The sequence below is a fragment of the Vidua macroura genome, chromosome Z (genome assembly GCF_024509145.1).
Source record: "Vidua macroura isolate BioBank_ID:100142 chromosome Z, ASM2450914v1, whole genome shotgun sequence".
Classification (NCBI taxonomy): domain Eukaryota; kingdom Metazoa; phylum Chordata; class Aves; order Passeriformes; family Viduidae; genus Vidua; species Vidua macroura.
In genome coordinates, this window is record NC_071611.1 from 8957983 (window position 1) to 8971649 (window position 13667).

At 38.3% G+C, this 13667-nt stretch overlaps 1 long non-coding RNA gene across 1 annotated transcript; it reads right to left on the bottom strand.

Moving 5' to 3' along the window:
- Positions 1-11447: 11447 nt before the first annotated feature.
- On the bottom strand, positions 11448-13431 carry LOC128821421 (uncharacterized). Its single transcript, XR_008441114.1, has 3 exons — positions 13309-13431; positions 12429-12549; positions 11448-11515 (listed from the first exon to the last, which is right to left on the bottom strand). It is a non-coding gene; the product is annotated as an uncharacterized LOC128821421 (long non-coding RNA).
- Between the last annotated feature and the right edge of the window lie 236 nt (positions 13432-13667).

A 13667-nucleotide genomic window follows, 5' to 3' on the forward strand; every position in this document is an offset into this window, starting at 1 on the left:
TGTTGCCTTGGAACTTTAACATAATGGAAGGAATAACTTAAAATAATCACTGAATCAAAAAATTACTACCTATAACAGGTTGTATCCTTTTGCTCTTTAGACATCTCTATAAATAGATTACAATCTGACTGGATAAGTTCCATCTCTGAGCCTCAGTTCATTTATCTGTGGGATGGACTTTGATATGCGTGTTGCTGAGAATAATAGCAATAATAACAGAAAGGTATCTCAAATGAGGACCAGTCTCGTGGTTTTCAAGTAGAGAGAGAAACCAGATGTTATTTTTGAAATTCAGAGCACTTGTCTTTATTGATACAGGACACTATGTCATTTGGCAGAAGGAAATCCATCACGCTTTGTGCAAAGGAACTTGTTCACAATTGTATCAGATGACAGCACACTCATGTCAACGTCTTTCTTATCCACTCTATCTTAGCAGATACCCTGTTATTTTGAGGCACCTGGGCTACCCCAAAACGTCTAATGAAAGAATATAAATGAGAAAGCAGTACCTGCACTGCTACACTGGGTAGTTCCAACAAATATTAACATTTTAATAACATCTTTTGTAGAATATAAAGATATTACTGTTGATTATTTTAGGAGATAGTCAAATTTGAGTGTATGAATTTAAATTATTGCTGTTGTTCTGATATTTCAAAGGAGATACTGCATTGTTAGCAATGTCTTGTCATTAGGTTTAGTCAAAAGGTTAAACAAATATGCAGATACACACTAAATCACTAAACCACTTGAACTGCCCATTAAGTTAATATTCTGATCATAAAATGAGCTAAGATAGAGAAGGGGGCAGCTCTGTATGACTGAGTTTTCTGTTTCAACTGAAGGTTTTTACTGGAGAACTGCAGGAGTGTGGAGAATAGGCACACAACCATAAGCAAAACTGATATCCTACAGTGAGAGATTTACAAGTCTAAAACAAAACAAGTAGCTATTTATTTTTTTCATTAATGATGCTACTGCATGAAATTTATACATCAAACCAAAGGATAGTGTAGATTGTTGGTGCTGGTTGGACACCAAGTGCCCACCAAAGCTGCTCTGTCTCCTTAGCTGGGCAGGAAAGTGAAACTAAACTAAAGGCTTGGACGTTGAGATAAAAACAGGGATGGGTCACTCACCAATTACCATAACAAGCAAATTGAATCAGAGAAAGACAATGAGAAATACAACCAAAATTTCAAACACCTTTCTCCTAACCCTCCCTTCTTCCCTGGCTCAACTTCAGTCCCAGTTCTCTACCTCCTCTTTTTCAGCACCAGAGGTGGAATGGGGGTCGTGGTCAGTTCATGTAGTCCCTGCTGCTCCTTCTTTCTCTGCCTCTTTTCCTGCTCCAGTGTGGGATCCCTTGCACAGGAGACAGTGCTCCATGAACTTCTCCAATGTAACTCCTTCCCAAACTGTTCCAGTGTGGATCCCTTCCATGGAGAGCCATCCTTCAGGAACAGACTGCCCTAGTGCAGGTCCCCCATAGCATCATAAGTCCTGCCAGCAGATCTGCTCCAGCCTGGGCTCTTCTCTCCATGGAGCCACACATCCTGCCAGGAGTCTGCTCCAGCATGAGCTTCCCAAATGGTCACATCCCCCTTGGTGCATTCACCTGCTCCAGCATGGAGTCCTCCACGGCCTGCAGGTGAATCTCTGCTTCACTGTGGATCCCTACAGGCACAGAGGCACAGTTGCTTCATGATAAGCTACACCAGGGGCTGCAGGGGAATCTCAGCTCTGGTATCTGGAGCACCTCCTCATCATCCCACCTTGGTGCTGTAGGGCTGCTCTTGTCACATCTTCTCACTCCTCTCCTCTGGCTGTAGCTGTGCAGCATTTTCCCCCTGCCCCACACAGGCCCTCTGGTTCCCCCAACCCCTTGCCCGCCAGCTGGAACCCCTCAGTGAGCAGCAGGCTCTCCACAAGCAATGCACCTCCTGCTTCAGGTGGGCACTCTGGACTCTGTGCAGGCCATTTTCGTTCTCCTGCATGGCAGGAGATCTGGAAGATTAGTGCCCTCTGACAGCAGCAGGCTGGGCCCGGGAGATGGCAGCTGGCTGGAGCCTGCATGGTGTCCTGAAGGAGCAACACAGGGTGAGGATAATGTCCAGGTGTTAGAAAGATAAACTACTGTCAGTAGAACTACCTGTCTAAGGTTTAGAGCTCAACATGCTTCAGTGGTCTCAGACCTAAGGTGAGGCTGACAAAACTTGGGGAGAAGGATGTACTGCTTACTGATAGTAGACACAACAAATACAGAATTTACAAGCAGAACTCCCAAGACGAGGAAGTAGCTGATAAAGCCAACTCAGAAACCGTGCTGAAATCAGCTCTAAGTAAAAGATAATTCTAGCAGGAGGAGTCACAACTACTTACTCATGGCCCACTGACCCAAGAGAACCACCAGATCTGAGCATACAGATTAATCAGTATAAGAAGTGAGGGAATCTTTTAACCAATAGAATATAGGACACTAATTAATAAGAGAACCATACAACTTGTAGTCAATGAAGATTACTGGTTTTGCTAGAATTTACAAAAACAATGAAAAGTTGTGATAGTCATCATGCTAGCTTTGCAGGTTAGCACCCAGCACCCCTTTCTGTGCAGAACTGTAAATAAAGCAAATACCTCGACCCTTGTGAAGACTGGCTTCTTGCACATGGGATGAAAGAACACATTTTGGGAAAACAGTTTTGCTGAAGACACATTAATAAAATATGGTGATTTTCTAACCATTCTTGCCTGTGCCTGGCCCATACTGGGAGCAAAGTAGGAGCAGGCAAGGCACCAGAGGTTTGAAATTCAACACTACATGGTTGCTGTTGCCCAGCAAGTCACCAGTTACCACTTCACCCATGACAGCACTGAATCATAGAGGACAAGATAAGGAAGAATCTCATGGATAAATGACCTGCTGAACTCAGGCCATCAGTCAACAACCACTAGAATTCTAAACAAAGAAAGGATAAAACAAAAGTGAAATAGGTCATCGCTGAATTTTCTCTGTCTTTAAAAGGTCAAGTTTTTAATGAGTTCCCGAATTAACATTTTTATTTTGTCTAGTGAAAAGGATAGAGTGTACAAACACTTTTTACTAAAACAAGACTCATTTAATAATACTGTTACAGTACATTGCAAATCAAGAACAACATAAACCTACCATAGGCAAGAAAAAAATGAAGTTCCAAATTCAGATAGAGAATTGTACTCAGACTCCCTGGATATTATTTTAGGTTAGGGAAAAATGACTGTTGCAATGAATTATTTTACTCAGGCTGAATGACAAATTTATGCCCCAAGTTACAGCCATTTGATACCTGTATGTGGGTAAACCACATGTAGCTGGAAAAGGGACTTATCACTCATGAAAAAAGGTTTCACCCTTGAGGCCCTAGGAAGATCTGAACACAGTCTTCAAAGAGTTCATCTCTTTGAGTTCATTTCTTTTTCATCTCAATTCTTTACTCAACTTATACAAAGCATGATCCAAACATCTAGACAACTGCGGGTTTTCTTGGTGAAAATCATGTATTGCAAGAAAAAGATCCCCAAAGGCTGATGCTTATAATTGATTTGTTTACTTTATTTACTTATGTTTCATATTTCAAATGCTTCCATAAAAATTAATCTATTTTTACAAAGACAAAAGCAAACATCTATCACAAAGTATCTCATTTAAACCACAAATCTGATTCCCTTTTACACTCATTCTTTATAAAACACAAAGCTGAGTGCACTGTTAGTGCTGGTATGATGGTTCCTTGACTAATGAGGACTCTGTGCTTATCTACTGCTCTCTTTAGATACCTGAAATCAAAGGTAAAGTTCACAGTTATTTTATTGGTACAAAGGCTAATTCTTACTCTTCATTACAAAGAGCTACTAAAAAAACCTGGGATATTTACCTTTGCCTCCATATTTAAATATGTATTTAGATAGATACAAAGTTAGGTTCCATTTTTGATCCTAGCTTCTGCAGAAGTTCATTCTTGGCAACAAAGCCTGTAATTATTTTCTTCCATTTATGCTGGGCATAATAACATTAATCATAGAGAATCAGTAAAAGCATTTTCTAAATTCAACACTTCAATTTCCTGGAACAATAAAGTTTGTAAAATATATATATAAAGAATACTTCCTGTATTTTTATTCCATACATTTATTAGTTTCAATATATTTTTCACTAAGTTAGTAAAGTCCTGGCTTCTAAAGGTGAACTGGATGTCTCTTGTTTTTCTTCACAAGTGGCCTTGTACCATTTTTTTGCATGCACAAAACATGAGGAAGGATATTGAACTGCTTGAATTGCTTCAAAAATAATAGAATACATCTCACAGAATTAGTGAAATGTGCTTTTAAGACAGCAATTTTCTGTTTATAGACTTCTGCATTTCAAATTTTAGAAATATGATGAGGTTGGACAAAATTTCAAAATACTACTGATTCTTTAAATTAGTTTCTACTTTTTTTTTTTTTTTTTGGTAGCAGAGAAAATTTTCAAATTTATTCTCTATGCATATAGTGATTTTTATTGCAAACTTTGACACAGAACTTCTCTAGACATAACTGAGATAGTCACATAGGAAATGGAAGTAATGCTTCCTGCCTGAACATTTCAGCAGAATTTTTTTTTTTTTTTTAAGTTTAGTAAAAGAAGACAGAAGCACTATCCAGATGGCCTTCATCTCAGGTGTAGTAATGACCAAAGCTTGCCAAGCACTGTTGGGAGGCAAGTGAGGTAGGTGGAGAAGCAGCTTAATATCATTTCTCTTGTACTTCTTTTCCTAGGCAACAGGTCTACAAATTATTTAGGAAACCTAAGAAGTACTTTTAATTAGGTCAAACCTGACTAAAGCAGAATCTTGTTTACATATACATACATATACATAAATATATGTAACTGAACACAGAATATTTAAATCACAACAACTAAGCCCACTGAATAAAATTATGTTTATGTTATGAAGTCTTTCTGGAAAGAGTTGTGTCTTTATAGGAGTTCATACATTAAATAAACACCAGATGTCATATCACATTAAAAACATTCTAACATTGATGTTTATTATAGATTCCTGTTTTGATTAATATTTCCTCCTTGACTATTCCCCTTTTTCCTCCATTCCTCTTTTCTACTCTTTAAAGAGAATATTCCTAGTATTCCTCTGAGTAGATTCTGTGGCCAACAGTCTAACAGATCAACAATACAAACAGCCAAATCAAATGCATTGCTACCACTGCTACTTAATTACAGCTCATTTACTTCCCATTTCTCATCTTGCATTTGTTGCAGCACAGAAACCAGGCAGTCAGAAAAAGAGAGACTCTTTAATGCATTAGGCTTATGCACTACTTTCCCTTCCTTTTCCAATTTTCCTTTAAAAATAACATTGAAGCAGCAGCTTTGATGCGGATCAAAGTGAAGACTTTTGCACAAGCCTCAGAACTATTAGGTCCCCAGTGTTCCTTCTCCATTTTTTAATATTTTTGCAGATTTTTGCAGAGCTCCAATCAACAATTTTTTGCTGAAGCAAAAAGGATTCATGTATATTGAGAACATGTTGCACATAGTAATTTGCACAAACTATTTCACACTAGACAGTTTCACTTTATTATCCATATTCAAGCATCCACTATGGTTGTCTTCTGCTTCTTCCATAGATCTCTGCATACATTTCTCTCCTATTACCCTTAGAGATCTGTTTACTAAATTGTGAGGTTAGTGCAATCTTCTGGAAGGCTACATTCTCCTTAACGTTACCATGTACTAATGAATTGGTCTTCAAAGTCTGTAGGTTTCTGTTACTTTAATGGATTTAGTAGGTTGCACAATGATCTTATACAGAATTTGTAGCGGGAAAAAGTGAGGAAGCAAAGATAAATCATGGCAAACCATGATAATGCATTACTATCCATGGAGACTATGATACATACTAAGCATTTGTTAAGGGAGAGGAAAAAATACAAGATTTCCTTACACCCTCAAGGGTGTAAGGACACAGAGACAAGGAGGAGACTGAGACTGTATTCTGAAGATGCTCTTATCAATTGGTCACTCAGAAATAAAGATTTTTCTGTACAATAACAAGCAGCTTTGGCTTGATGTTACACTGCCATAGGATATGCCATGCTTACACATGCTTACAGTAACTATTGATACTGAAGCAACCTTGGATTAGTTATTGGCAAACATTTGGTTCTCTTGCACTCACAAAACTCCCCATGCTTAATCCTTTCCACAGCAAGGGAAAGACCTTAGTTCTCATTATACTCAATTTTTTTGAAGTGTTTCCTCACGGGTTGTCTGAAACCACAGCTTCAGCAAATTCCTACTTAACAGAGGATATTAAGTAAGATGCTAAAACGTACTTGCAGAAACTTCACCTGTTAGAATTGTATGTTGAGAGCTTATGGAGCAATCGGGGAAGAACAAAACACCTCTTTTCAATAAAGTGTAGTGAAAATTCATGCATATCTGTGTTCCTTTTCACATTCCAGAAATGCTGGGAATCTAGGCAGACTTTTGTTGTTTCCTTTCACTGGTTCTCACTCTGCAACTGAGTGTTTGCTGTGACTCAGGTCATTACTTTCAGAGTTTCAGCCTGGAAATTTCCATAGCTTCATGCAATGCTGGTCCATCACAGTTCCTTGGCTGTTCTGCCAGAGAAATAAGATCCAAAGATGCTTCTTTAATATAAAACTGCTCCATCTCAGGGCCATCCTTAACAAGCCTATCTCACAAAAAAGCCTCTTCTGGGGTCCTACCTGTCAACATGAACCTCAGTTTAAGCTGAGCCACACATGATCTAGACTCAGAGCTCTTTAACTCATTAAGTGTTTGCTATTTGTAACTAGTATGCTTCCTGTACAATTTGAGCGAATAAAAATGAAAAAACACCAAGTCTTTGGCATTATTTTAAAAATGTGAAAATGACGTATGTCTCAACTTCTTCCCCCTCAATGTATTCATTTTCAGCAAAACATTCACTTTATTTAGAACAGCACAACAAATTTCTTTATTCTAAACCATATTTCCTTATTGGTGTTAGAAAAACACATTTTTCCCTGACAAATTTTATTCCAGGTAGTGTTAGGCTGTCTGTTGAAGCACACAACAGATATTGCCCACACAGTACCTCTTTAGCAAGAACATGCAGGCAATAGCTTATAATAATTTGCCTGACTACAAAAGGTGTGTCTGGATTAAAACCAAGTTCCTCTGAAACACGTGACAAGTAATAGCTAAATCCCACGCTGATAACTCCATTAGAAGGAAGGTTATGTTTTAAGGATATAAAACCACAGAAAGTTAAAAAGTAGTACACAGAAAGCTAAAATCTGAGAGAAACAAAGAAGTGTGCTATTTTCTGTCCTTGATCCTATATGCAAATGAACTATCACATGCACGGATTTTTCTCAGGGTTTGTCACTAACAGTTTCTAATCTAATTACTAGTTTTAAAATACTTTTATAAAATACTTTCAGCTGTGTCATCTTTTCCATCCCATCTTGCTCCTATGATCAGCAATGGTATAGACAAATTATATGGACCCAGATGAAGAGCCAAGTCTATTCCTTTGTAGCAGAGACTCTTTGCAGCATCAGAATGAACTGAATTTGTGACTTGAAATCTACACTTATTAACTATGGCTGTTCAGACCATTTTTAAAACTGGTATTTGTCACTGACCTGTACCTATCTTCACCTGTATGCATCTTAACTATTTAAATTGTGAACCAAATCTCATGTAATGCAGCAGGTAACAAAATGCTCTCAGAGATACTCAAAGCCATGTGAAAACATTTTCTCCCACAAGGGTTCAGGCTGTTCACACTTTGTCTTGGCTAGCAGCATGAAGACACAGCATGAAAAAGGCATAACTCAGCTCTTCTGAACTTCAGGGTATGATTTATGTCAATTCAGATCTCACATGAATCTTGTCTTGTTTATCTAGTTCTTTTAATCTGGTTTCGCTGTCCTTCATTTCATACAGCTTTGGTTATAAAACTATTTTTTCCCCTGCAATTCTCAGCAGCTAATTTGTATAAAGAATATATATTACTAACGGTAAGCTTAGGAACATTTGGAAAGGCTGTCTGTGATTTCAAAGTTTCTTTGCTAGGTTCATTGATATCCTTCACTAAGCACTGGGGAAGTGTTTTATTTCCTAGTATTGAGTTGTAAGACTATATTAAGTGCCCTTTGAAATGTGAAGATTATGGGGCTTTAGGGCCCAGGCTGGCAGTTTTTTCTATGTTCTCTTCATAGTGATACAATTCTTGAAAATTTTTCACCTGTTCCTCCAAGATGGCTGGAGAAAACAAAGCCCGCTGGAAATATGGATAATAGGAATGCAAACAAGTCCCCCACAGAAACCTTCAGAGCACAAGACATGCCATACTGGAACAGACTGACACTTATTCAGGAGTAGTAAAGACAGAGCAGTACTTTTATAAAACAGCAAATACACTTGCTTGACAGGTTACATGCTATCCTACTGCCTGAACTTCAGAAAAAGAGGCATATTCCTGAAGGTTTTCCTCAGCACAGCATTAGTGAGAGAGTTTTGAAACTCAAGGATGGTCAGACCTATCCTTTAACCTAAATTAAAGAACAGAGGACTATTCACTGTTATCCATTTTTGCAACTTTTTACAAACCCAAGTCTTTACAGTAAATGTAGACATATTTAATATCTCTTTAAGCTACAGATACATGAAATCCAAAGTTTCATCTATTGTTTTCTATGTTTACTGGTTAATCTGTGTTTCAGTAAGTATTATAATTGATTTCAAGATTCCCTTCATAGGTAGATACTCTCTTCAGCTGCAGTCTGTGGCATTCAGTACCCTGCAGGAGTCATATAGCAGACACAGATTTTTCTCCTACTGAATATTAAAAGTGGAATGGTTGAGCCTAAAAGTGAAATACACTGACAAGGTTTTGATGGCAGGACAGTTCCTCTGAGTCCACTAAGACTGAATATCATTAAAAGAGTAGACTTAGGCACTCTGTTCAAAACACAAAACTTAAAACTTACATTCAGTTCTCTGTATTTTCTATTTAATTTTACTGAAAATTTCTAGGTTTGAATAAAAATCAGAAAATACAAAAGGGTATTTCCTTTTCCTGTCTCTTTGCTAGTCCACAAGGAAAATAGTTATATCCTTTATCTCTTAGTGAACCCAAATGGTGTTCATGCTTCTAAATACTGACATAAGGTGAGCTGTTTTTTGATAAATCTACAGTCAGGAGACCAGGGCAAGCACCAAGCTGCCCTTGATCCTCTTCTCTGATGAATACTGTATAAAGCCAAAATAACATGTGGTAAGAAAGATACAGATTTTACTCTTCCTGCTTTTACTACTATTATAGTGACATCTGCTGTCCCATTCTGCCTTTTTAAGTTAGAAAAACCAAAGGGGAAAAAAAAAAAAACAAAACTGGCAGTTTCAGAACAAGAACCTTTACAATCATTCTAGCTAATTGTAAAAATATTTCCACAAAATGCATTATGCAGTCTGGTACGGTCACATTTTCAGGTGTGGTGGATTGACCATGGCTGGATGCCAGGTTCCAACCAGAGGGAAGAGAAGGGAAGGAGCAACAGGGTAATACAGGAAGAAAAATATCCTTGCTGGTAGGATTCTTGTAGGAATATAAAAAGGTAAAAGACTTTATATAAAGCTGAGAAAGACTGGGAAATTTCAAAACCTTCTCATGGGAAGCTAGGAAGTTAAGAACCAAGTGAATACATTTATATTTATCATAAGGAACAAGAAAGAACAAGAACTTACTGATAGTTCGAGATGTGAAAAGTCCTAGATATATGCTTTGCAAAGAAAGTTTCAATCTTAAATAATGAATTATTGTGTATTGTTTGAGGTTCATAGAAGTCCTTTTGTTAATGTTAAACCCACGTGGGTCCTTTTCTAATTGATTAGAGTACAATGACTTTACACCTTTTCTTTTATGCTATTGGTTCAAAGAGTATGTAGAAAAAGGCTTTGCATGGGCTGCCATTTTGTCTCTGATCTGGATTTGCATGGATGTTGTTATTTTCCTGTGTCTCTTGCTTTTTGCTTGTATGATACAGACAGATAATAAATCCTAAGTCTGCAACCAGTCAGGGTCCCATCCCGTTTGTGAGACACGGACCGATCCGGCAGAAGTGGTGACCCTGTGTTCGGTTTTAAGAACACCACAGATAGCTTTTTATGGATTCGTTTTATGGATCATACAATTCCTACAAAATAATTTCCTGCCAGTGGGCCTCCAGGATGTAAAAGAAGACTGGATCTTGAGCTCTCACAAAGATCCATTGGACAATCAGGTGAGAAAGGATACCCTGGAGAAGAAAATATGGGACAGAATATCTCAAAAATTAAATGGGATGCTTATCATAAACTAGAAACATTTGTATAAGAAAAACCTGAGGTAAAAATCCAGGAAAATGAACTAAAAGACTTGTTACATTGGGTGGAGGAGAACTATCCTTCAAAAGACCCCACAGTAATTTTTTCTTATAAATTCTGGGACTTTATTAACTGGAAATTATAATTAAATTTCTGGACATAAAGATATAATGAATGCAAAGTTATTGTATCCTTGCAGAGCATTGTTAGTACTGTTTAAACAAAGTGAGTTGGAAAAATCGCGGGATGATCCCCCCTCCGCCCCTCCTTCTCCTCCGTCTACCCCCTCTCCCAAGCCTTTGGACAAGACCTTTGTATCTTTCCCTGAAGGTAAGGAAACTGTGCATCTCCCTTCTGTGTCTAAAGATGAGCACTCTTGTTATGTTGTATCAGATTTGGAGTCGTTTGGGCCAGTCTGTTGGTCGGTCTGTGTCTCAGGAATTGGGTGTCACAGAGCAGCATGAGAAAGTTCTTTCTGATTCCATCTTGTCTAAACTGGCAAAGAAACGGTCAGCTTTGGTTATGAATGAGGAAACATGATGTTCCGAGAATATGGAGGGGAGTGCAGATTCCAGGCTGGGTCCCAAAGATACTAACACAGATTTCTGTGTTACTAATCCTACCGGTGACCTATCTGTTGATTCAAATAATGAACAACAAAGTTCTTGTAGTAGCTCACCTTCCTTATCCCCCAGTCACTCTCCAAAAAGAGCAGTGTCTCTGGAATCTTTGTGCTCTAACCCTCCTAGACCAATTCCGTCTCCTGATAGAGCAGGTTCCCCTGAGATTTCTGCTTCTCTGTATCCATCAAGGGGCCAATTTCAGGCGATGAGGGCCCCAAAGATCAGAGGGGATACAGGCAAGACAGTAGCATTCTTATACCTTCGTCTACAATTACTTTAAAATTATGTCTCCCTGATTTTAACAATCAATGCTTGTTGTCTTTTTTTGATAAAAAGAAACTGCAGCCTTTAACAAAAAGCTCAGATGCTATTTCTGCTGCCATAACACAGGAAAATAAAGGGGATTCTCCTCTCACATCTGCGGTCACTTCTTCTAAACTTAGTCCTGTTATTCCTTGTATTAACAAGCCTGAAATAAAAAAGGGGGGAATTCAGAAAGTTAGGAAAACTGGGAAAAATAAGGAAAATCAAAAAGCTGAGAAAGCTGGGACCGAGAGTTGCTATAGTAGCAAGATACAAAGTAATCAAGCTGAGACTTCTTTGGGCAGAAAGCCCAGAACTGCGGCTGGAAGCCAAGAAGGATTCCTCTGGGAGCAGGGTTGCTATGACAATAATCTGGCTAGTTCGGAACATGATGTTGCAACAACTGACTGGAAAAGAATACGGCAGAATCTTTTGAAAGAAAGAGATTTTAAGTTTTTAAATGAACAAATTTTAGCAATGCCAGTTTCTTATGGGAGGGATGATAGAAAGCCTAAGTATGAATTATCACATTATGACATCAAAGAGTTAAGGCAGGCCTTGAGAGAAAACGGAATTAACTCTCCTTATTTTAATAATGTGTTAAAAAGTATTTTTAACTCTTATGAACTCACGCCAACTGATTGTTGCAATGTGGTGAGTCTGATTTCAACTAATTCACAATTTATGTTATGGGAACTCCAGTGGAAGAAATTTATTAAAGTTTTAAGGGAAGGATATGTGGGTGATGCTTATGAAAGATTTACAGAAGCTGAGTTGTCTGGCGAGCCACCATATGATAAACCAGAAATACAGGCTGTCTCTTTGCCTAGATCAGTGTTGAGAGATATTTAACAGGCTACAAGGAAAGCCTTGGTTTCCGTCGAATCAACAGGTACCCCTCTTAAAGCATATTCAACCATAACACAAGGAGCAAATGAATCATTATGGTGCATTTTTAGATAGGTTAACACAGTCTGTTGAAAGACAATGCCCTGATGAAGCAGCTCATTCTTATATTCTTCTAAACCTAGCATTTTTAAATGCGAATGATGATTGTAAAATAATTATTTCTGCATTACCCAAGCAGCCTCCAACTGTTCCTCAGGTGCTTTCAGCTTGCAGTAGGATTGGCACTCCACAGTATCTTGCTACAGTACAGGCTAATGTTCTTGGAGAGCAAATTGCTAATCTCATGGTTCACTGGGAGAGAAATTGGGTGATAAATTGGGAAAAGCCATTGAAGAACAAACAAAAATTTTGAAAAAACTCTTGCTGCTGTTCAGTTGGACTCTGCTAAAGGGTCATGCTTCAGATGTGGGAAGCCTGCTCATGTGATAAAGAATTGCCCTAATCCAATAATAAAATCTAGGGTATCTTCTGTTTGTCCTCGATGTCAAAAAGGGAGACATTATGCAAAAAGCTGTCATTCTAAATTTGAAATAGATGGTAATCCCCTGGCGTTAAACTCCAAGCAGAGCGTGACCCACTACGCAGCGAAACAAGTAGTGGCAACTCAGAATCCGGGAAAGTTTGCCCCCTTGGCCTTAACTGGGGGACATCAAAGCCAAACACAATATCTACCTTTGCCACCAGTGCCACAAGCTGTTCATCCTTATTACCCCCAGGGACAAAACTTGAGTTGGCAAACTCAAAATTTATATGTTTTTTGAAAATTTTCTGTTATGAATGTATACCTACAGGTCTGATTAACAAATCACAACAAAGACAAGAATTTTTAATTATAGGTAAAGACAACAATACAAGTCTTGGCTATTGATTTTTCCAGCTGTTATTGCAGTAAACTGCAATGAAGAGCTAATGGTTTTAGCTCTTCCACTTAATGCTCCAGTGGTAATTCAACCTAAGACACCTACTTCTTTTGCAATTGCTTTATCTATGGACATATTCAAACAAAATGTATCTCAACAAAATGCTTTGTTAACTAATCAAACTGTGTACCGAGGTGTTCCCGATGTGAATCCTACTCCAATGCTGAATGTCTTCTGAGTGGAATGTATAGGCCAGAACTGACCAGAACTGACTGTGTGTTTGCAAAGTGAATCCATGATTACTATTACAGGTCCTGAAGGGAAGACAGCTGCTGTACGTCCCTTCATCATGCAGAAACCAGTCACCATATGGGGGAGAGATGTGATGTCACAGTGGGGAGCAAGATTGGAATTGGGCTCATGATGGGCATCACATCAAGACCTCCTGTTGTAAAGCTATCCTGAAAACTGACAATCCAGTTTGGATTGATCAGTGGCCTTTACCAGAGAAAAAATTAAATGCCCTTAAGAAATTAGTAATGGAGCAAC